The sequence below is a fragment of the Cibotium barometz genome, chromosome 40, assembly GCF_041138505.1.
Source record: "Cibotium barometz isolate CiBa-2024 chromosome 40, ASM4113850v1, whole genome shotgun sequence".
In the NCBI taxonomy this organism is placed as follows: Eukaryota; Viridiplantae; Streptophyta; class Polypodiopsida; order Cyatheales; family Cibotiaceae; genus Cibotium; species Cibotium barometz.
This window is the reverse complement of record NC_141085.1, coordinates 854,352-878,015: the sequence shown is the minus strand read 5'-3', so window position 1 is coordinate 878,015 and position 23,664 is coordinate 854,352. Positions and strand designations below refer to the sequence as shown.

Genomic DNA, 23,664 nt, shown 5'->3' with positions numbered 1-23,664 from the left:
ACAACATCTTCACTTTTTGGGAGGCGCCAGCTTCGGCTAGGATGCAACACCAGGATCTCACTGTGCTCCTTCTGGATTTCTAGAAAGCCTATGAGAGAGTTGACTAGGGCTTTCTGGAAGGCACTATGTACTGGATGGGTTTTCCAGTGGAGTGGATCAGTGGTGTTTTTGGAATTTACTCGGCCTCTCATAGTCAGGTTCTTATTCAGGGAACCAAAGGTGACAGATTTCCCCTTTCTTACTCCGTCCGACAAGGCTGCCCTCTAGCACCCTACCTCTTTCAATTTGTCGCCAAGTTCTCTCAAAAGTTCCAACGTCATCGCGAAACGTTTCAACCCTGCAACTTTTCACCCCGAAACGGGGCAAGAAACGCGGAAACATTTCAAGCATTTCATCCCCAATGCTTATTGAAACGCTCGACCGAAATGGCTATATATATACACACACACATTTATATAGAGTGAGAGAGTGAGAGAGTGAGAGAGTGAGAGAGAGAGATACTTGAAACTGAGAACCTGAGACGGCATTTCAAGAATGGTGTTTCAAGGTTTCACGATACGCGAAAAGTGTTTGAACGTTTCAAGGTTTCAGGGCTATCGAAACACGTTTCATGGTGACCATGCTCTCAGCTCAAGAGACTGGGCTCCAGGGATTGCGTCTCCGCATCCGTACTCGGGAGGAGCTGCTAGACTTTGAGATTGCAGATGACACAGCATCATTCTTATCTAAAGATGTGGGGAATCTTCAGGGATTTGCAGAGGCAATAGAGATCTTCTATTGTGCATCAGGAGCGCAAATCAACTCGCACAAGTCATGTGCTTTTTGGGTTGGCTCTCCACCTACCCCGACTTGGCGTCCAGTTAAGGCTTTCCAATGGATCCCTAGGGGCACTCTAGTCCGTTATCTTGGATGCCAGGTGGGCATCGATATCTCCCCAAAGCAACAGCTAGCCTGTCTTCTTCTGAGCATTCGGAAGAATGCTTTTGTACCGCCAACGTGGCCAAGGAGAGACTCTAGCGGTTATGGATTCGGGAGAGCCGGCCCCTCACGTGCATCCAGTGGGACCCGGAGGACCACAAGATTCTTTTGAAGGGTGTTGTTTGATAACATGGGTACAAAGCTGAATTTTTCTTCAGCTTATCATCCGCACACCAATGGACAAAGTGAAATAGCAAATTCAGCAGTGCTTGATTTACTTCAATGTTATGTATCGAACACGAATTGGGAGAAATATTTGCCACTGGTTGAGTTTGCATACAACAACACAGTGCATTCTTCCACATAGGTAAAGCACCTTTTGAGATCATTTATGGGAAGGTGGTGTTGCCACCTATCTTGAGGACCAAAGATGCGATCTTTGTAGCGGACGAGTATGCTAGGGATTTGGATACTCCGTTTCCACCATAGTCACAAGGGACGTGGGGGACGGACCCCTGGGATGGGGGAACACTGTTCCACAACGTACTGGAACGGAGACGGGATGTGGGGGACGTCGAGTCCATGCCATAGTGACAGGGGGACGGCGGGACGGCCACGTGGGACGTGGGAACGCCGTCCCGATTAACTGCAGGCGCGGGACGGAGGCGGGACGGCGCAGGGGGCGGGACGGAGGGGACGTGGCAAGGGGACGGCCGTCCCCGTCGGAGGGGACGGCGGGACGTTGTCAGCCGGGGACGGGGACGCCTGCAACGGCGCAACGGCTACAGAAAAGTAGCCGTTTTTTTTCGGGCAACGGCTACTAGCCGTTGGCGGCTGGCCGTTTGAGAGAGAGAGAGAGAGAGAGAGAGAGAGAGAGAGAGCTGCCATATGCTATATAATGGGCTTATGCTACTCCTCTTCTACTCATTGCTCAAGCCTTCCATGAATGATGATGTACCTCTAGGCTCTCCACCATCTCCCTCTCCTACTCAAGCTTTCCTCTCCACTATCTCCCTCTCCTACTCCACCACCTTCCTCTCCACCCTCTCCTACTCCACCACCTTCCTCTCCACCCTCTCCTACTAGACTACTTCAATCTTCCCTCTACCTCTTCTCCTACTCTACCCTCTAAGCTCTCTCCACCCTCTTCTACTAGACTACTTCAATCTTCCCTTACCTCTTCTCCTACTCTACCCTCTAAGCTCTCTCCACCCTCTTCTACTAGACTACTACTAAGTTACTAACTATTCATGGCATCCTCTTCTCGTGCGGGCGGTAGGAGTAGAACGGATGGGTGGTCATGGTGGGATGAGGTCAACTTCGAGCCTCCTACTCATGCGGGGGGTGCACGTCCATGGACATGCAAGCTTTGCCTAGGCCCCAACATCTTTTGAGTATATCTATTTAATGTTATCAACTTTAAAGTCTTTCTTTTCCGACTTTGCAAGTCTTGACTCTTGACTCTTGCACCTCGTAGCGTAATTTAATTTTAAATGTAATGTGTATCATGATTCATAACTTTTGGAGTTAGAAAGCTTGTTGTTATTGATTGATTAATCTTGATTCTTTACTCCTCTAAAATTAACAATTTTGAGTGCCGTCCCCACCCCCCGTCCCCGTTCCCTACCTTTAGCCGTCCCCGTCCCCGTCCCCGTCCCCGTCCCCCGTCCCCGTCCCCGTCCCCTGGTAACTATGGTCCATGCTATAACAACGGGACAGCGATTCGGAGACGCTAGGACGGCTGGCCATGTGGGACGGGACGGGATGGGACGGTCAACTGACCGTTGCACGTAGAGTTGACTACAGTCTGCCATAGCCGTTGGGCGGCTAGCCGTTGAGCAACCCCTCCCCACTCGGCCCATGGCTATAAGAAAAGCCCCCATTGGCACATGCTATAGGAAGATTCAAGACACCTCCTTGGCACTTGCTCTAGCCTCTAACCTTTGAGCTCTTGGCACTTGCAACACTCCTCAAGCAAGGCTCAAGCTCAAGCCTCAAGGCTCAAGGCTCCTCAACTTTCAAGGCTCAAGTGGGAAGCTCATTGGCTCAACACTACTCAAGGCACAAGACTCAAGTGGGCATTGGGCAAGGCTCAAGCTCTCCTCAAGTGGCATTGGGACCTTGGGTAAGTTGTAATTTCAAGTTGTCACTTATAGTCTTGTTGCTCTCCTACACTCACCACTTGCTCTAGCCTCTCCATTGGCAAGTGCACGCCGCACACACACACACACTCACCTCTTGCTTTAGCCTCTCCATTGGCAAGCACACACACACACACACACTTTTTTTTTTTTTTGTAAAGCTTCATGTCATTAATTACAGGTGGGAAACCTCAAAACGAGGAAAACCCACCAAAAAGACCATATACAAGGGAGACTACTAGAGTGTTCACTATGTTCAGTGTGAACATAGTTAAACATCTAAAAACAATCTGTAAAAAGAGCATACAGAGATGAGTCAATCTCATGAAGAGAGAGACAGTCATATAAAGGTTGCTGAAGAGAGGAATGGAAGAATGAGTAAGCATCCAAATGAGGCCCAGCAAAAACTATCCTGTTGCGAGACTGCCAGGTAGTCCATAAAGCCCAGTAGCGAACCCAATCAAAGAAGACTTTATAGGATCTAAGGGGTGAAGGGAGAAGACCGAAGATCCAAAAGTATTTCCCAGAGGGTGCCTGTTGGAAGCGGGCTCAACGTGCAGCAATCCGATCCAATAAAGTCCTGGTCAGAGGACAACTCCACAAAAGATGAAAGACTGTCTCTTGAGAAGCACCACAACTATGACAAGTTGAAGGTGCCAAAAGTCGCCTAGCCAAGAAAAGGCCGACTGGCAAGACTCCAATCAAGCATCTCCATAAAAAAAGTCTACTTTTCAAAGGAAGACTGCATTTCCAAAGAGAATGAAGCCGCTGTTTCCACCAAGCCTGACTTTTATGAAGATGCCAAATTTGATTTGCATGTTCTTGAACCCAAGAGGCAGGCAACAAGAGATGATATATCGAATGAACCGAAAGTTTAGCCATTGATAAAGGGCCTCGTGCAGGTTGTTCTCTTCTAAGGCTCCAATCAACCAAACGATCAGAACGATCCAAATTTGCAATTGGTTCAAAAGGAGCAAGAAGCTCTCGAATAAGCTGCCAGATTGATCTATAATGCATCCCCAGACCAAATTTTCTGGCGGCAACCACAAAAGAAAGCACATGGCCACCAGCATCCAAAACATCATCAATAAGATAAACTCCTTTCTTTGAAAGGAAATATGCCTTCCTAGGCTCACGTAGAGCCAAGGGTACATCAAAAGCCTTTGACCAATGAATACTCTCAAGGCGAAGCGAAGAAGATTGCGCATTAAGCCTAGGATTCCAAAAAAGATATTGCGTAACCTGTTTCCAGGCAAAAATTAACTTAGATAAAAGAGAGCAGCCGACAATTTTTCCATCGAAATGGCTGAAAATTGCATCCCAATACGTAACAGTCCACTTTCCAAAAGCAGGTGAAGACATAGACATACACATATGACCCAACATAATAGCCCATGGCTGGCGCTGTTGTACAAATTCCAACAGCAAGGTGGATTTACGAGCAAGCACATGAAAATGAATATTCAATATGTTCAAGCCACCATGTATCTTTGGAGAACACATCTTTGGCATTGACAAAAGACGAAGACCCTTTTTACGATGTTGAGTTTTCCACTGCCATTGCCAGAGACATAAACCGATCTATATCAGCTTTCCTCCACATAATCAATGGAAGAAAGAACTGTATGTAAGCCATTACAATAGCCTGCACTATCCTGAGACGTACATGAAGAGGCCAAGTGGAAAGCTGCCAATAATCAATTTTGCGATTCAATTTTAGCATAACCCATTGAATCATTTGTGAAGATGACAGCTGCCAACCCAAAGGGTAACCCAAATGACGAACGATATGTCCACCAGGAGGTATTCCACCGGGCCACAATACATGATGCCATTGCTGTACGTTAAGCGCAAGCAAGGTAGACTTACGGAAATTCACTTTCAAACCAGCAGCCAGACCAAAAAGTTCCAAAGCCTCCATTAATCTCTGAAGATCTTGTTGCGTATTCTTGGGCATAAAAAAAGAATCATCAGCATAAGCCTGAGCCAGGAAAGTATGCCCAGCAGGAAGCTGTAAGCCATGCAATTCATCAGTAGCTTGCAAAAAATCCAAGTAGCAAAGAAAAGGATGTGTGGCAATAGCAAACAACAAGGAACTAAGCGGACAACCCTGGCGAACTGAACGTCCCAATTTCCAAGAATCCGATAGAGAAAAGCTCAAAATCAAAGAAGCATCACTGTCATTATAGAGCCAATACACAATATTTTGCCACTTCGCACCGAAACCAAGATAACTCATAGTCATAGCTATATAGTCCCAATGCACAGAATCAAAAGCTTTCTCGATATCAACCTGCAAAATGAGTACATCCTGCTTAGTGTATTTGGCATATTCAATGGCAATATAAGCATTAGCCAAATTATCATTGATTTGCCTCCGAGGCACAAAACCATATTGCGCAGGATGCAAACCATCATGTAAAAATCCTTTAATACGATTTGCCAACATCTTAGTCAGAAGCTTATAGATGACAGGCATAAGAGTAATGGGCCTCCAATCAAAAAAAGCTTCACAAAGATCCCGTTTAGGAAAAAGCTTAACCAATCCTTCTTTCCAAGAAGATGGTAGTACATCATTTGCCCAAGCTTCATTGATCATATACAGCAATGATTGTTCCAGCTGAGACCAAAAAGCCTGGAAAAATTCCACTGTCAATCCATCCCATCCGGGAGATTTCCATCGACCCATTGAACGTAAAGCATCTTTAAGTTCAATATCAGTGAACGGAGATTCTAATTCCAAAGCATCTTGTGGAGAAATAATGGGCCGAACATGATGCAATAAAGCATAACGAGCATTAAGTATGTCAGGTGAAGTAGTTGGCGGTTTAGCAAAAAGAGCTGCAAAATGCTGACTAGCAATATACGAGAGCTCTGACAAAGAATGAGTCCATTGACCATCAGATTTTTTCACCCTTCGGATGCATTCCTTTTGTCTTGAAGCATGTAGATTTTTAGCCGAGCTTTGTGGTGCATAAACTGCTGCAAATTCATAAATTTGTCCATACAATAAACATTGAATGACCATCCATCTGCCAGCAGAATCATTGTAGGCCAACATTGGTTGCAGATCATGCTTAACAAGCATAAAAACTCCCGAGTAATGCTGAGTGCCCGCATAAAATATATCATAACCAGCAAAGTGACTTGATTGACCCACTAAGGTATGCTGATTGTGTTCTTGCACACACACCAGATGAGGTTGCATTTTATGTACATAGTGCCAAAACAACCTAAATTTACTAGGATCACAAAGTCCTCTAATATTGTACGAAAGACATTTTATTGGAGCATCAAACATCAAATCTGTACAAAGGTTTATACAATGAACAGCCAGTAAAATCAATGCTGCATAACAACAACTGAATCAGGGAGAGAGCCCTTGCCCTGAATCAAGAGAGACTCATGCATATTCGTATCAACACACATATCCAAAGCATTTACATCGGCATCCATACTCGAGGAAGCACCTCGAACTACATCCGACCATATTCTAGAAAGCATAGTCGATGAAGTGGAAGACTGTGCAATAGTGGCAGATGCAGTCCAATTACGTGAAGGAACGGGAGCACGACGAACCATAGTAGCTTTTTTCGGAGTTTTCCATTCAACCGAAGATATTTTATCTTTTCCTTTATCCTTAGGTTGATTAGGCACGGCCAAAGAAGAAACAACTTGTGGAATAACTTTAGCTTTTCCTTTCTCTTTCTCCTTTTGAGTATTTCGAGTGGCTTGATTTGTTGGTATCTCCTTAACTTGAGTTGGCTGCAGATTCGCTGAAATGGGAGGTACAGCAGATAACGGCGGAGGATGCAGCAGAGAAGGACATTCAGAAGCCATATGCCCAAACTTATGACAAGTGAAACAAGCACCTGCAAAGACTCTCCAATTTAATTTGAAGTAACGTGCACCCATGCCACGCACATTTTCTACTTCAACAGCAATTGCAGGTGGTTGCTCATGGTCCGTATCCCACAAGATGCAAAATCTGTTTTTGTTTCCTGTAGGACGAGGTGCACAAACCACTTTGCCCAGAGTGGCTGCTATACTTGGCAAATGTTCCCTCAAATATTCCGGAAAATCCACGACCTCGACCCAAACAGGACAACGATGCCTAATCAAGGACTGATAGTCCTTGGTCGGGGACCAAGGTAACACATGTACCAACTGTACACCAAACATAGGGGGAGAAGTTTCAAGCATCTGCTGCTTATATTGACCATCAGACAGTAATACATCATAAAAACCCCTTGCTGCAAAGTGAACTCCATCTACAAAGGGTCCACCTAGAATGGACTGAATCCATTGAGCTACTTCTTGCGCAGAAGGCATTTTACCCGGAAAGAAGAGAATAATCCCTTTCTCTGAGTATCTACGGAGAGGAGACACAATCGTCGGCAATTTAATCTTGTAACTGAAAGAAGGAGGCGGGTCCTTCCATTTGACACGACTGTCTACAAAGTCCTCACATAAAGTCTCATATACAAACTGTGCATCCGACGAATCTTGCTTAATCATGGTGACAGATTCAATTGCAGCATGCTGCCTCTTGTTACTGTCTGCAGCATTATCCCGGCGAGCATAGGTCACAACAGTCTCAGACATAATTGCAAGAGTAAAGTCTATACAACACTGCTAAACAACTTTTTTTTAATTTATGAAAGCTGTATGCTGTATACAGGAGCCTTTAAAATTTCTGCTGATGCGAATCAAAAAGAAGCTCTATTTACTGGAATACTGAAACTGACTTCTGCTGATGCGAATCAAAAAAAGCTCTATACACTGGAATTCTAAAACTGACTTCGAACTCTAGAAAATCTGCAGATGCGAACTGAACCTGAAAAGGAAGGCGAAACTGCACGGGGAGAGAGGATGGCGTGCGAAGATCTCAGCGACACACACACACACACACACACACACACATACACACACAGAGTAGGAGGAGGGAGAGACGAGATTGCAGGCTCACAGACAGTTGTGTCACAGGTGAGCAGAATCGAAAGGAGACACAGGCGAGGACAGTCGCAGGAATCGCAGGCGAATAGAGTCGCAGGCTCACAGGCGAGTAGAGTCGCAGCTTCGCAGGCAAAGGGAGTCGCAGGCGAACAAGCGAACAAGGTCGCAGGTGAGTAGGCGAACAGGGTCGCAGGCGAGCAGTCGAGCAGGCGAGCAGGATCGCACTCCAAAAAACTCACACACACACACACACACCTTCACCACACACACACACACACACCACACACACACACACACACACACACACACCCCTCTTGCAAGTTGCTTTAGCCCTTAGCCTCTCCCACACTCACCTCCATTGCTCGAGCCTCCTTGGCACTTGCCTCCATGGCATGCATCTTCATTGCAACCATCCCCCGCACCTCGTTCCGGCGGCGCCAATATGAATAGAGGAAGGAGGACCGAAGGTTGGTCTTGGTGGGAAGAGGTCAACTCCGATCATCCCGGAAATGGAGGAGGCTCTCCCCCATTGTCGTGCAAGCTATGTCCATATAGGTGAACGGGTGGGGCACATAAAGTGAGAGCTTGCCTCTTGCATGAGCCCGGTCATGAGGTCCGATTTTGTGATCAGGTCACACCGGAGACGAGAAGGAGGCTTCTTGAATGCGTTGCCGCACAGAGGCCTTGCTTTCAAGGAGGAGAGTGCCGCATGTGGCCGCGGATCCCGCAACACTAGTGAGGCCATCCCAAGGTTCGGCATCCACATCGGCATCCCCATGTGCATCCACTTCATCGGCACCCGCCCCACAAGAACGGGCCCCAACACCATCCTTCTCCATGCACACACTTAGGCCGGCAAAGTACTCTTGAGGGTACTTGGGACCCCAAGAAGAAGGAAGAGGTGGATACGGCCATAGCCCACTTCTTCTTTCATGACCACATTTCTTTCCATGCTGCCAAGTAATCAAGAATTAAGATGTCTAGCTTAAGATCTATCATTTTACAATGTTCTTCTTACAAGTTACTTGAACTTTGGACTTTGAACTTTGAAGTTGATCGGTTATTAAATTATTCATTTTTTTGTGGATAGATCGGACTACTTCAAGGTCATGGTGAAGAAAGGGGAGTATGGTCCAAACTATACGCCCCCATCATCGGAGTCTTTGCGCACCACATTGCTAGAGAAGGAGAAGAGGCTTGTGGAGCAAGCAATAGAAAACACAAAGCGACAATGGGCAAGGAATGGAGTGTCCCTAATAGCCGATGGATGGAGTGATGCGCGGAAGAGGTCCATCCATGGCCTTGTCGCATATTCCCGCGCGGTGAGATGTACTTCATCGCCTCACATGATGCTTCTGCGACCGGGAAGAGTGCTGATGTGCTAGCAGCAAAGTGAGCTAGTGGCATAGATATCATTGGCCCAGACCTAGTTGTGGGCTTTGTTGCTAATGGGGGGCTTCAAACAGGGCAGTCGGAGCGATCATCGAGAGCATGTACCCCAACATCACCGTGTCATTTTGCATGGCACATTGCTTGAATAATCTGTTGAAGGATATTGGGGACTTGCCATGGATCTGGCCTATCATCCAAGTGGGCAGCCAAATAGTGACATTTGTCACAAACCATCAGTTCCTACGCCATGGCATCACAGCTGATTGACATCTCCAACAGCTGCCGGAAACAAAAACAATTTCGCTACAGGCTTCTAGAGCGTTTGTGCAGATATTAAGCGGCTGTCCAGGACTGTTTTCAGCCCATACAAAGTGAAGTACTTGTGAACACGGCTGGTCAACTTGTTTCTAGGTTGTCTACAGGCAATTGGGCACTTAGTAGAGCTGAATCTGAGGGGTACATACCCTTTTGGGTGAAACCGTCACCAGAAGCTTGTTTTTGCAACCAGAAGGTTCACCAGTATTGGGCTTGTGCACAAGCAGAGCTGTGGGCTTGAATGATCCTATGGCATGTCAACCATGAGGTTCACGAGGTATTGTTTTACCTGTATTCATCTTTGTATCTGGAAGAATCCAGGTGCAGACCGGTGGTGAACCCCGGGCACCCACGAGTTTGTATTTGTATCAAACTCCTTTTGGGTAATCTAGCCTTAAAGGGGGGAGGTCGGCCCATCTTCCGGCCCCTACTGTGGTGTCCTTTGCAAGATCTCCCTCTTTTTTCTGTCTACTCTTGACTGAATTATGTCATGGTTTATGCTTAATCATGGTTTATAGTTATTCAATTTCATGTATCACACTGCCCTTCCGTTACACGATGGAAGCCATGCATGATAATATTGCTTCTATTAAAAAGAAAAACACATGGAATTCGGTGGACTTGCGTGCTCCCAATGAAAGGGAATCGACTATGATGAGACCGCTGCTCAAAACGTGCACGATGACCACTATCCGCTCAATGATAGCATTGGCTCCACATATGGGTTGGCAAGTGCATCAGTTGGATATAAAGATTGTGTTTCTCAACGAGGATTTTCAAGAAGAGGCAAATGTAAATCAGCCCATTGGTTTTGTTGTGCTTGGTGAAGAGCACAAAGTGCGCACATTAAAGAAGGCATTGTATGGTTTAAAGCAGCTCCTCGAGCTTGGTATGACAAAACACATGCTTATATCGTGAGCCAAGGTTTTCAACTAAGAGCACACTCTATGCCAAGAAAAAGGGTGCGGGCATTCTTATCAGCGTTTTGTATGTTGACGACATGCTTGTGACGGACACAAGAAGTAAAAATCTCAGCCTTCAAGGCTGATTTGAAGTCTTCTTTTGACATGTCAGATTTGGGGCCTTATGCACTACAACTTGTGCATACAGTTTATGCAGCAAGATGATGCCATTGCTATGCTGCAGTCTAAGTACATGCGAGGACTATTGAAAAGATTCAACATGGAGGACTGTAAGCAAGATGATGATGACATTGCTAAGTACATAAGAGGACTGTTGAAAAGGTTCAACATGGAAGAGTGTAAGCAAGATGATGATGACATTGCTAAGTACATAAGAGGACTATTGAAAAGGTTTAACATGGAAGACTGTAAGGCGATCTCTACTCCGGTAGAACCAGGTGCTCGGCTTCCGTATACATGATGCAGGCGAGCCTTTGATATGCCGGCATTTACAGCCAGCATTTACTTCTGCAACACCCGACCAAACATCACATTTGTGTGTCCTTGCTCAAGAAGTTTATGCACAGCCCAGGAACAAAGGATTGGCAGGCTGTTAAGCACATTTTCACATACCTGCAGGGCACATGAACTCTTGGATTGAATATGCCAAGGGGGTTGATTTTCAGCTGTGGCCTTTAGAATGGGCTGGGGATTATGACACTCGTCAGCCCACAGTGGGAATTTCTTTTTGCTTGAGAATTCATGCATATCCTGGCTAAGTAAAAAGCAGCAAACTGTGGCTACCTCATCGTGTGAAGCTGAGTACACAGCAACTTTCACTGTGACAGTTGAATGCGTTTGGCTCCGAAGGCTTATGGAAGACTTGTGTGAAAGTCAATATACTAGACTCCCATCCTCATTGATAGTTGAGTGCACACAGCAACTTTCACTGTGACAGTTGAATGCGTTTGGCTCCGAAGGCTTATGGAAGACTTGTGTGAAAGTCAATATACTATGACTCCCATCCTCATTGATAGTCGAGTGCTATGGTTGTAGCACGAAATCCAGATTTTCATGCTAGAACCAAGCATAGAGATTCACTACCACTATGTGAGAGACAGAGGTTACATGCAAAAGAGATCAGCCTGGTCTACTATCCGACACAAAACAACATTGCAGATATGTTCACCATGGGACTCCTCGGCCAAAGTTTGAAACTTTTCACAAAGCTTTAGGCTTACTATCTTTTGAAGATTGATTTGCTACTACTGCTACTACTATGTAAATATCACATTATCATTACACGGGGGGATTGGTAGGATTTATGCACATTTGGTAGTGATAAATGTGTTAGGGGGTTAGGATAAATAAGTGCATGGGAACACACTCTTGTGTGTACCTTAGTATTTTCACATGGTGTGTTATTAAATAAATATGATGTGGCTAGATACACATGGCACAAAAAGTCAACATGTGACTTATCTTGTATATATGAATGATGAAAAATCTAATACATAACTCACTTGCATGTTTTTCAACACAAGTTGTACTTCTCTCTCTCTGCATTTATATTCACTCTTTGAAGTGTGGGCTAGATCCACAAAACCTCCACAAGGTTAGCTAGAACCCTAGAACCATTGCAAGATAGCCACAGCCCCAGAATCACTACATGATAGCTAGAATCCTTGAACCATTGCAAAATGCCTAGTACTCCAAAACCATTGAAATATGGCCAAAATCCTTGAGCCAAATCCATACTTTAAGTTCCAAAACTCAAGAACTATTCTTAAAGAAGATTACAAATCCATGAAATTAAGTAATCATATGCTTGATTGTTATTAATAAGGATATTTGGTTTTCCTATCCCGAGAAAAATATCCTTCTATTAGTTAACAAAAAACCAGCCACGAAGGGCTAAGTACAACCGCAAAGGGCTAGATACAAACTCGCCTCCATGTTCAGGGCGAGGATCCAAGAATCAAGGGGTGGGGGAAGATGCACTTCTCCTCTGGCTGGCCGCTCTATGGGGAGAAGGCTATCTCATACAAGGGGAGGGGGAGGGAATAACCACACAGGGGCTCACCACCTCGATCTGTGAGAAAAGGGCAAAGCCACCATAGCCTCAAGAATGCTTCCCGCCGCTTCGGCATACGATCAGAGCCAACCTGCAACTTCCCCCACTGGCCACAGAGGGTATGAATGATGTCAAGTCAAATGCTCCTAATGGACTCTGCATGAGGGACTCCTAAGGGTGGCTGCACCTCGGACAAACTACTGGTCGACTGCCTATGTGTTAGACATCATCTCCTTGTTGTTGTTGGCTTCGTGTTTGGTGTCCTATTTTAGCCTCTAGGGCTGACCATGTTAGCTAGAGGAGCTGGTCACCCCTCACATATTTCTCCTATATTTTATCCCCACTTTATGGAGTCTTGGGCACTTTTTTCCCTAGTCATGAGCTGGTCGGCTACCTACATCTGGGCATATATAAAGCCGGTCCCTCCCTCGCTCTTTTTTATTTCTTAGCATTGTTTGCTGCAATCCCTCACATACGAGGTCTTCTTCCCCTCTTGCTCGGTACATGTATTCTTGGTTGATGATATTGCGAGCAGGTCCATACTTGTGTTTCCTCTCCATCTCTCTCACACTGTCTCCTGTGTTTCCACTTTCCCTTCTTTCGCCGTGCATTCTATCATGGTATCAAAGCGCTGGTGAACTACAGTGTTGGATGCTCCCTCCTCTCCCTCTTGGCTGCGTTTTTCTGCAGATGGACAGATCTGCGTTTTTTTTCTCTCAGGTTGCTGCTGGTCGGCTGGCTTCTTCCAGGCATTTTCCACTGCAGCCCGTGGTCATCCAGATCAGGTTTTGACCTTCTGAGAACCCCCTTCATCTCTCGGCTGCACTGTTTTCAGGGCAGCAGCACCTAATTTGCTGCGTTTTCTTCTACAAGTGTTTCCTCAAGCAGTTTTGCAGCGTTTTCTTCAGCATCTATCTGCCTGTTGTGCTGGCCGCCTGTTTTGTGCAGGACAGCAGCAATATTTGCTGCATTTTTCTCCTACAGAGGGTTTTCTAATGCTGTTTGCTGCTCTGGGACTTCGGTGTACTATATCTCTTCTGCTTTTCCAGATTCAGACCTATCTATTGCCCCGAATACCTCTCTGTTTTCAGATTTGCAGCCATGGTTGCTACGCTTTTCTGAATTGGTTCTGCTGGTAGCTCTACCTTCACCTGGGCTCCTTCTGTTGGACCCGAAGGTACCTTCTCTTCAACGTTTTTCCTCATAGGAGGTGTGGTGTAACGGGAGGCGGACGCATGTATTGGAATCGTATAAATGTAAACAAGATTCTGAGCACTTAACACTATTGAGCATTACAACCACAAAGCTGAAAATGACAGTACATCACATAAAGGGGCCGATGATAGGCTGACCCCCCCCCTTTAGGTTATATTACCAAAAGAGTCTGCAAAGTACAAGATTACGGGTGCCTGGGGATTCACCACCAGCTTGCACCTGATTCTTCCAAATACATTATGAATGAATACATTTCAAACAAGAGAATCTGTAGGTACATCCGCCCTACACAGAGGTACATCCGCCCTGCACAAGCCTCTTCATAGGTACATCCGCCTTGCACAAGAGTATCACAATCCTCACAGGTACACTCCGCCCTGCACAAGATGTAAATGGATCTTTAGGCCCTGTTTCCACGCGAGAAACTGATCCAGAAACCTGTGTTCTCCGGGAGCAAGTGTCCCCAATGCTTGCCCTAAGCACCTGCTATACCAGGAATCCTTGAGACACATCCATGCTCACATATTCCATTGCTGTCCGACCTGTTTTGTGCAATAACCAGTCCAAAACAGCAACTTTTTGTCGCGAGAAATCCACCTGTAAAGGGTCCTACAGCCCTGTGGAGGTCCCTAGAGCTGTCCTGTACTGTCCAAGTTGACTTTGGACACCTGTAACCAGCCCAAAACTCGCAATAACCAGAAATTGCAGGTCTGAAATTTACCAACCAGCCCTTTAGAAGAGTGTGGGGATCGTTGTCCAAGCTTGTGTGAGTCCGGGAAGCAAGCAACCAGCCTTGTAGCAACTCCCAAAGCTCCAACCAGCTCTCCAATATGTTGAATAATGAGTAAAACAGCCCAAAAGGGCCTCTTGAGGGAGGCGCCTTTTTCAGGTGCCACCTCAGGGGCCTGGTGGGTACACATGCTGGCTGACATGTGTCCCCATAAGGTGTCCAGGTAGGTGTCCAGCCCATAGTGCTCCATTTGTCATGTTTCTATAAGTTTAGGTCCAACCAAATGGGAAATGGCCATACGTTGTCCGGACTTTATTAATTTTGGTCCAACCAAATGCGAACGCATTATAAGTTGTCCGGCCACTTATTAATGAGTGTGGACCTGCAAACCAATAAACCTTAGTAGTAAATGAAGTAAGCTGTAAATTGAGTGTGGACGCACTTACCACCTGCAAAACCCATAAGCCCACAGTTTTAGGCCCAAACAGGAGTGCACACAAGTGTCCACAAGGTGCCCGGCCGTCCCCGGTCCCTCGGACTTCACAAGCCAAAATAACAAGCATTGTCCAGGCAGCAAGACAATGTCACACAAAGTAAAATAAAGTTATGGCATGCATCATTTATGCATTGTGCACATGTAAACTTGGAGAACCACCTATCATCATTCTTGTACTTGAAAATATTCTGCTTGCCATCATAACACACCATGTGTGCATGGCCGGAATCCACACGGGCACCGCCTGAAAGTCCACAAATGTCCTGCCATGTCCTTGGACTCATATGCATCCACTCATATGATCCATACACATGCCCAGGTATAATACATACATGCATCCGCATGTTTCTAGGCCTGACACGCATCCGCATGTCCCTAGAATATAGGGGTTTGTGACATGTGGACACTGGTTAGCCTGAATTTTCAGGATTGCAGCCCTCTGTTGGTGCTGCGTTTTCTTCTCCAGTGGACACAGATCACTTGCAGAGGGGGTTTTGTTTGGATTGTGGCTTTGGAGGCAGTTTGGTACTTGAGGAGGATACTGAATTTCTGATTTCAGTTAGCGTTTTGCTGATTTTGGAGCATCTATATATGTGTTTTTCCTAGGCTACACAGTTACCCGGTTTCTTCGCGTTCCTTGCCTTCTGTTGGCGGTGGAGTGCTGTTTTTTGCTGGACAGCAGTGTTTTGGCTGCGCTTTGCTTCCCAAAGGAGTTTTCTACACTCAAAGGGGGCCTATCTCCAGCTACTTCACTTGAGGATGAGTTTTGGGAGCTGTTTTGTATCTGTGGAGACTTTCTTCTGTGATAGGAGTTTACAGATTTTAGAGGAGAGTAGTGATCTCTTCAGAGATCCTGAGCAGAGTTTATTTTGTCTGAGCCTGTGTTCTTTCCAATGTTTGCAGAGAAAGGAGGGTGTTTTGCCTGTGAGGTGTGATCCTTTCACATGGATCACTTGTTTGTTGTGCTGATTCTTGGGATCTTGTTACCATTGCAATTTATATTCCTGCTTCCCTTCCTCATTGTGAGGAGTCTTACCTCTGCCTCTCTTTGTGATGCTTCTCAGGATGCCCCTACTCCTGCTAGTTTGATGCAGTGTGCAGGTTTGTTGTTTTGGAGAATGGATTTTTGGACCCAGTGGGATGCTTTGGATTTGTGGTTGCTAACTGTGCCTGGGGCACAGCGGTACTTCCAGAGTTTTTTGGATTTGGATCAGAATCAGGTTGGGCTTGTACCAATTCGGCGACATCAGTTTTCAGAGGGGCATGTGGAGTCCTTTCACCTTGCGATGCCCACCTCAGTGGCGTGTGCATATGTACAACATTGGGCAACTCATGGTACGGAGTTTGGGCAGATGGACCCCATCTTTTATACAGAGTCTTTACATCTTGGATTGCCGACCTTTTCAAAGGATGCTCTTGTACAGCATTTGGCTACTTTTAGTACAGAGTTGGAGCAGATTGACTCTATTTCTTCTGAGGGTTCCAATGAGGAGCAGCCTGCTTCTCCAAAGTTTGATTATCTCCTCCTTGTCAACTGGATCGCGCCAAGTCCACTCCCGCGGGTCCCACTGGAGGCGTGTGAGGGGCCAGCTCTCCCAAATCCATAGACGCCAGAGTCTCTCCTTGGCCACCTTGGCTGGAGGGGGGTCAATGTGCCACTCATGGGCCTGAAATCCGATCACCCTCACCCTCTATAAGGTGCATCCACTGTTGTCATCCAGAGGGGGCTCTGATCTCTCTAATCTACCATGGGTTCCAATAGAAAAAGTGAGCAAAACACAACTCTCATCCATGCCATGAACTGCCAAGGGAATATCATGCCGAGTAAACCCGCCCAGCCATTGCAGGGGGGTCAGGTCTGGGAAAGGGGCCAGCCAATCCTAAGGAGTAGCAGAGTCGATGTCGAGGCTAAGTCTATCTTTGCCCCCGAATCCCAACCAAGGCCTCTCTCCTGAGCCTCAGGGGAAGCTGTCTGAATGCAAGCCAATCTCCAAGAGATCTCGTAGGTCCTATGCTCACGCGCCCAATGATACATGAGGCCAAACCCTCAGCACGTGACCATTGCAATTGGGAACTGATTGCTGGAGGGGCGGCATGATGTTATCCCAAGCACGGAGAAGGCTGGGGCAAATCTATCCTCAAATGCTGGGCTAAAACCACGGGCCCGCATCTCTGTGAAGATCCATCTGGTGCTCTCCGGCCAAGGGCCCCCCAAGCTCTAAGTGCGAGCTAAAATCCTTGCCAAGAGGAAGTCCTTCTAAGGCTCACCACCTGGAAGAAGTCCTTTAACAATCATCTTGTCTGGCAAGGCACGACTCGGAATGGCGAGGTCAATGATGCCTAGTCCCCCTCTACATCGCGGCTGGATGATCACTCTCCAGGCCACCTTGGCCCGCGCAAGCCTCCCATCATGGCTGCTCGACAAAAAGTTGCAGATCATCCGTTGTACCTAACCAATACAAGCTCCAAAGAAGGCCCGACATGAACTAATATACCACATGGTGGCAAGAGGACCTCGTTTGCCACCACCACTTGGTCGGCTATGGATAGCCGCGTAGAACTCTAGTACAAAAGCTTCTTCCGAATGCTGAGAAGAAGAGGGGCTAGCTGCTGCTCCGGGGACATATCAATGCCCACCTAGCATCCAAGGTAGTGGACTAGAGTGCCCCTAGGGATCCACTCGAAAGCCTCAACCGGATGCCAAGTCGGGGTGGGTGTAGAGCCTACCCAAAAACCACATGACTTGTGCCAGTTGATCTGCACTCGTGATGCGCGACAAAAAATCTCTATCACCTCTGCGAACCTCTAGAGATTCCCCACATCTCCGGATAAGTATGTTGTTGTGTCATCTGCAAATTCTAAGTCCAACAGCTCCTCCTGAGTATGGATGGGGGTGGAAACCCTGGAACCCCGTCTCCTAAGCTGAGAGAAAACTGCTAGTGGCCTTAGCAACAAAAAGGAAGAGGTATTGTGCCAATGGTGGACAGCCCTACCCGACCAAGTGAGAAAGGGAAAATCTGTCCCCTCGGGCTCCGTGAATGAGAACTTGACAGGGAGTAGTCATAGTCGGTCCTGGGACGAAGGCACGCCAAGTGGGCACGGATTCTGTCCTCCATACGTCACCACCTTGTGCGAGCTCGCGAGTAAGCATACTCTGAACTCCATCGGTCACAATGAGGGTATCTGTAAGAGGGGAGAAGAGGTACTACAACTGAGATATGAAGGAACACAAAGAGCAACACCTCCACGCTGGAGGACACCACCTTCCCGTCCTAATCTCTAAGGCCTCAGCCTCCCAGCTCCATCCGAGCCAGAGGCCAAAGGCGAGTGAATACGTTGGTGACACAAATCCGAATGGGGGCCACTGTCTCCTCGAGAATATCAGTTTCTTCGATAGGAAGACACCGAAAGAAATTGTAATCCACAGGCAGTCCCAAGATGGTTGGGAGGAGGGGGGGAAAGAGATAGCACAAGCGGAATTGGGGGGTAGGGGACAGTGGGAAGGAGAGGGGAGAGCGTAGAGGTAGCCATGCAGCAAAGGGGGGCTGGCGAGGGGTGAACGGAAATGGCGAAAGGGGCGATGGTGGGGGTAGCACAGTTCGAGGGGGGAAGAGCTCGCAGCTCAACGTTCGACTAATATGAAAAAATTTACTTGGTTTTCCTAAACTTAAAGTCGAGGACAACTTTTTTCTGAAGGGGAGGATTATCACAACAATGAAGAACAGGAGGTCTTTTTTCTTAATCAAGATTAGAAAGAAAAAATATGTTAGATTAAAATGACCTAGAAACGTATATATGTTCTTATGTGGAATCTTTTTAATGAGAAAAAGAGGAAATTTACTTTTGTAAACAAAGTAAAACTTTCTAGTTTGTTTCTATAAAGAAAGCTGTTTTTTTTTTCAGAAAAGGAAGTTCCTTTTTGGAACTCAAGCTAGATTAGCTACTTAATTTAGTAAAGGGGAACCTATTTAAAGGTCCCCCTTTCATGATAAATAAATGGGCATTACCCTTCCAAACTAGCTACTTAATCTAGTAAATGGGGGACCTATTTAAAAGTCCCCCTTGCAAGATAAATAAATGGGCATTACCCATCTAGCCTTATAATCATTTGGGCAAGATTAATAAAATCTCGTGCTTGATCTAGGGGGCCACTCACTGGTGGGACTCTAGTGCGGACTTATGGCCAAGCCCTAGCCTTTGTGAATAATTATTTCAAATTTTTTTAATAATTGTGATGTTTGAGTTCATGAATTTTTCTATGAGATTTTGATTTTATTTTAAAGCTTATCATGTTGATTAAGGAGAAATAGTGAGGCTAGAGTAGTACGAGGTTGTTACAAGGTTTGATTCCTCACTCTATGGACTAGACTAACCAACCAATCAGTAGAGCCTTAAGCAATATAAACCATGTCTCTCCTCAAACTGCCAACAAGCCACACAATTGTTGAACTAGCTTAATAGCAACTGGTGTGCATCTATAGACAATGATGGATCCGCACCAACCACTGCTCTCCACATTGGTAAATTGGAAGTCACCAAAAAAAAAAAAAGAGAGAAAGATATGTCTCCTTCTAAAAGAGTACTAAGTTTACACTATAGTTTTTTTCAAAAGCAAAAGTGGTTTCATGACTTTCCTAATGTAGAGTCCATTTATTTATTTATTTATTTAGATATCTATCAATAGATACAGATATCTATTTATCTATATTTATTAAGTTATTTATTTATATTTATATTCATATATTTATATATCTTCATAGGGTCATTAGCGTCAATCTACTCCCACTCTCCAATCCCAATGAAGAGTGAATAAATGAGCCATCATAGAGCCACAAACTCCAAAAATTGCATGCCTCAAAATCAAGAATCGGGTCAATGAAATTGTGTTTCTCCAAGCGACCTACTATCTTGATAGGCTCCATTATAGCTCCAAGAATGGAGTGCTAGTCAAGTAAGCATACTACTCTCCTTCTTGATTGGATAGGGTAGAAATGGTAGCCCCATCATGGCTCCAAAGTGTACAAACCACATGAAGAGACACTCAAGTCCAAGAAAATACTCCCATCCAACAAAGGTAAGAATCATAATATAAGATGCCAATGATCCAATCACAAGGAATATGGTAGCATGGACTTGCTCATGATGAAAGATGCGTGATCCAATCATAAGAAATGGCTCCATCGACCTACTATATACATATATGGCTTCCTTGAAGGTGCTAGATTGAGGCATCTCTCTAATCCTCTAGAAGTTTTTTTTTTCCCAAGAAAAGATATTTCCATTAGTAACCAAATGCAGCCGAAACGGCCCCAGTCTCAATCAAGGAAGACAAGAAAAACAATTGGCGACAGAAAGGGGCTCTTCCTCGTTGGTTGGCTGCTCTCAAAGGAAGGCTATCTCAAACAATTGGGGGGGGGGGACGCGGGGGTGGGACAGCCAAATAGGCAGCCTAAATGCCAAGTAACCTCGCTGTCTCTAACCCCGAGGATATGCTAGGACCCGTGTTGACTTAGAAGCCCAAGTTACCGCTCCCCATGTAATGGTGTGGGCAGATGCCTGGTCCATGGTGAAGATACGAAGGATCCGCAACCAACCCTGTTGTGCCTTGGGACAATCCCAAAGGCAATGACAATGTGACTTGTGTGGGTGTCCACACCCAAGTGCCCACTACCAAGCTCTTGTGAGCTATCTACCAAAGGAAAAGAGTAATCTTCCGTGGCCGAAAGCTGTCCCACAGTCGTTTTCAATAATTACGAAGGAAACGCGCAAGGACGTCCTGCTTCTTCCAGTGTACTGCTACCGTTGACGTACTATCAACCTCTGTGTCGTACTATCAACCTCTGGCATCTGAATCCTATGACCCAGGCAGAATATGTACTCAAAGAAGGGGATGTCAGGGGCATCCTCAGGGGTGAAGGGATCGTGCCACTACCACTCGCCTGGATCCCACTGCAGCCGCATTAGTGGTTGGCCCTTCCATAACCATAATCTCCACAATCTCTCTCTGGCCACTGTCATAGGGAGGGTTTGCATGCCATCTAAGGTCATGAAACTCAATCACTCTCACCCTATGTACAGTGCAGCTGTTGAGGTCCTCTATCGAGGGCTTGGGGGGGGGGGGGGGGGGGGGGGGGGTTTCGGTCTGGGGGCTGCAATCTATCGTGTGACCCTATAGAAAAAGTCATGTGTGTGTCTCCATCTACACCATGGACTGCTATCGGGATATAATGTCGGGTAAAAACCCCTACCCACTCAGGGGGAGGTGGGTCATGGACTGGTGCAAGCCACTCCGGAGGGATGGAAGAGTTGATGTCGAGGGAGAGTTGTCTCTGCCTAAAATCCCAACTAGGCTCTGCTCCAGGACATCTGATGGGAGCCGCCTGAAGGTGTTGAGCCAGTCTCCAAGAGACTGGTTTGATAGCTCATCCATGAGACGTGAGGACAGAAGCCTAGCATGCGACCACTAGGAAGGGTAATCAAGGGGTTCCAGACCATTGGGGCTGATGAAGTCTCTGCTTGTCCAGGACTGGGGGAGAGTAGAACGAATGTGGTCCTAGGCTCAAAAGAGGCTGGCCACAAATCAGTCTTCGAAGGATGGGCTCAAGCCGCAGGTCCTCATCTCTATGAAGATCCATCTCGGGCTTGGGGGCTAGGGACCGCCAAGAATTGGAGTGCAGACGGAGATACGGGCCATGAGAAAGTCCTTCCAAGGCTCACCACCTGGGAGGAGGCCTCTAATGATCAACTTGCCTAGAAGGGCTCTTCTCTGCATAGAAGGATCAATAATGCTCGGGCCGCCTCTGTGGCGAGGCTGAATGGTGATGGAAAATTGGGTCGCCATGTGGTCCGAAGTCCAGGTACCACACTTTGCAATCCGAACATGGCGAAAGTTAGGTAAGAACAATCAGCTCCAATATGAGGGTTGGGGGGGGATATATGGTGAATTCTTGGATGCATTGCATAAAGTAGGAGACCCCATCAGATAGTCTACTATACTCCAACCACCGCAACGTGGAAAGCATGTGAGCATGCCAAAGGAGGGCCATTGGGGCATTCCATTATATATAATCAGCTCGCGCATAGCACCCATCTCTAGAAGGAATCCACAGGTAGAAAAAGAGCAAGGTTACGAAGAGAGAGGAGGGTTACTCAGAGAGAGGAGGAGGCAGAGAAAGTGAGGGTTACGAAGATAGAGGAGGTGGTGGAGACAGAGTGAGCGTTACGAGATAGACGAGGGTTACATATAGGGGCGGCGGCGGATAGAGAGAGAGCTATGAAGATAGAGGGTGGTTTTTTTTCTTTTTCTTTGAGTAGATTCTTCGATAGTAGCAGTTTTTCTCCCCCCTGCAGGTGCCAAGCGGGTGCCCACCCGTAAGTGGTGTTTCTTTCGTGGCCAAGGCCATGAACCAAGGGGTGCACCAGCAGGTATTCAAACTCATGAACGACCCCCCCTCCCTCTCGCGTCAAGAGTCAATAACCCACAATGCTGCATTGCCACCCCGTTAAGATAGAGGAGGGTTGTATGTCTCCTACCATGTATCTTGGTGGGTTCAATGCTCACTAGATATAGCTGGGCAACAGCGAGATTGAAAGGTGGTGGGGAAAGGGCCCGCCCATGGGGGGGGGGGGTGATTCTCCAAAAAAAAAAAAGGGTTACAAAGAGAGAGAAGGGGCTAAGGGCTGCAAGAAGAGAAAGCCAGGGTTACAAAGAGAGAGGAGGTAAATGGAGAGAAGCGAAGAGAGACAACGTAACACATAGAGAGAGCAGGATGCACGAGCTGATACGAGGGGGTTGCACGGCACAAGTTACAGGGAGATATTGTAAGCCTAGAGGGGTGTGCAGTGTGATAGACTCAACCACGTGTCCAAGAGATAAAGATATAGAGAGAGAGGGAAGAGAGAGAAGGGAATGGGATCTTGCACAGTACACCACACTGAGTGTGCAGTGTGATAGACTCAACCACGTGTCCAAGAGATAAAGATATAGAGAGAGAGGGAAGAGAGAGAAGGGAATGGGATCTTGCACAGTACACCACACTGAGTGGGGAACAGGCCTCGCCTCCTTTCAAGAATCTATTCAGGAACAATCCACGGGCACGCTGGCTAGGATCAATACAATCAATGAATACAAAAGCAAACAAATATGCCGATGTAGAACCCCTAAGTCGAAGTCGGTGTCGAGGCACGAGATCTCTAATGCCGAGCACACCACGGGGATAATCCACAAGAATCTCTCACCGGGCTAGTACCAGATTCAATATCCAAATCCAAGTCCAAGTCCAAGTCCAAGTTCCAAGTTCCTGCCAAGTCCATATCCAAGTCCGAGTCCAAGTTCTAGTTCCAATCCAAGTTCTAGTCCAATGATCAAGTCCAAGCTCTAGTTCCAATCCATTGATCAAGTCCCAGTCTAGTTCCAATCCAATAATCAAGTCAAAATCCAAATCCAAGTCCAAGTCCAGATCCAAGTCCAAGAGTCACTCGCTCATCCCATGAGTAATCTCCACAACATCCTTGTCAATGAAGGA

General features: G+C 46.5%; 1 protein-coding gene across 5 annotated transcripts in view; it reads right to left on the bottom strand.

Annotated features, from left to right (window-relative positions):
- The window catches only part of LOC147615085 (putative inactive purple acid phosphatase 27), a 126,605-nt gene that overhangs the window by 8,759 nt on the left and 94,182 nt on the right, over positions 1 to 23,664 (bottom strand). The window lies entirely within an intron of this gene.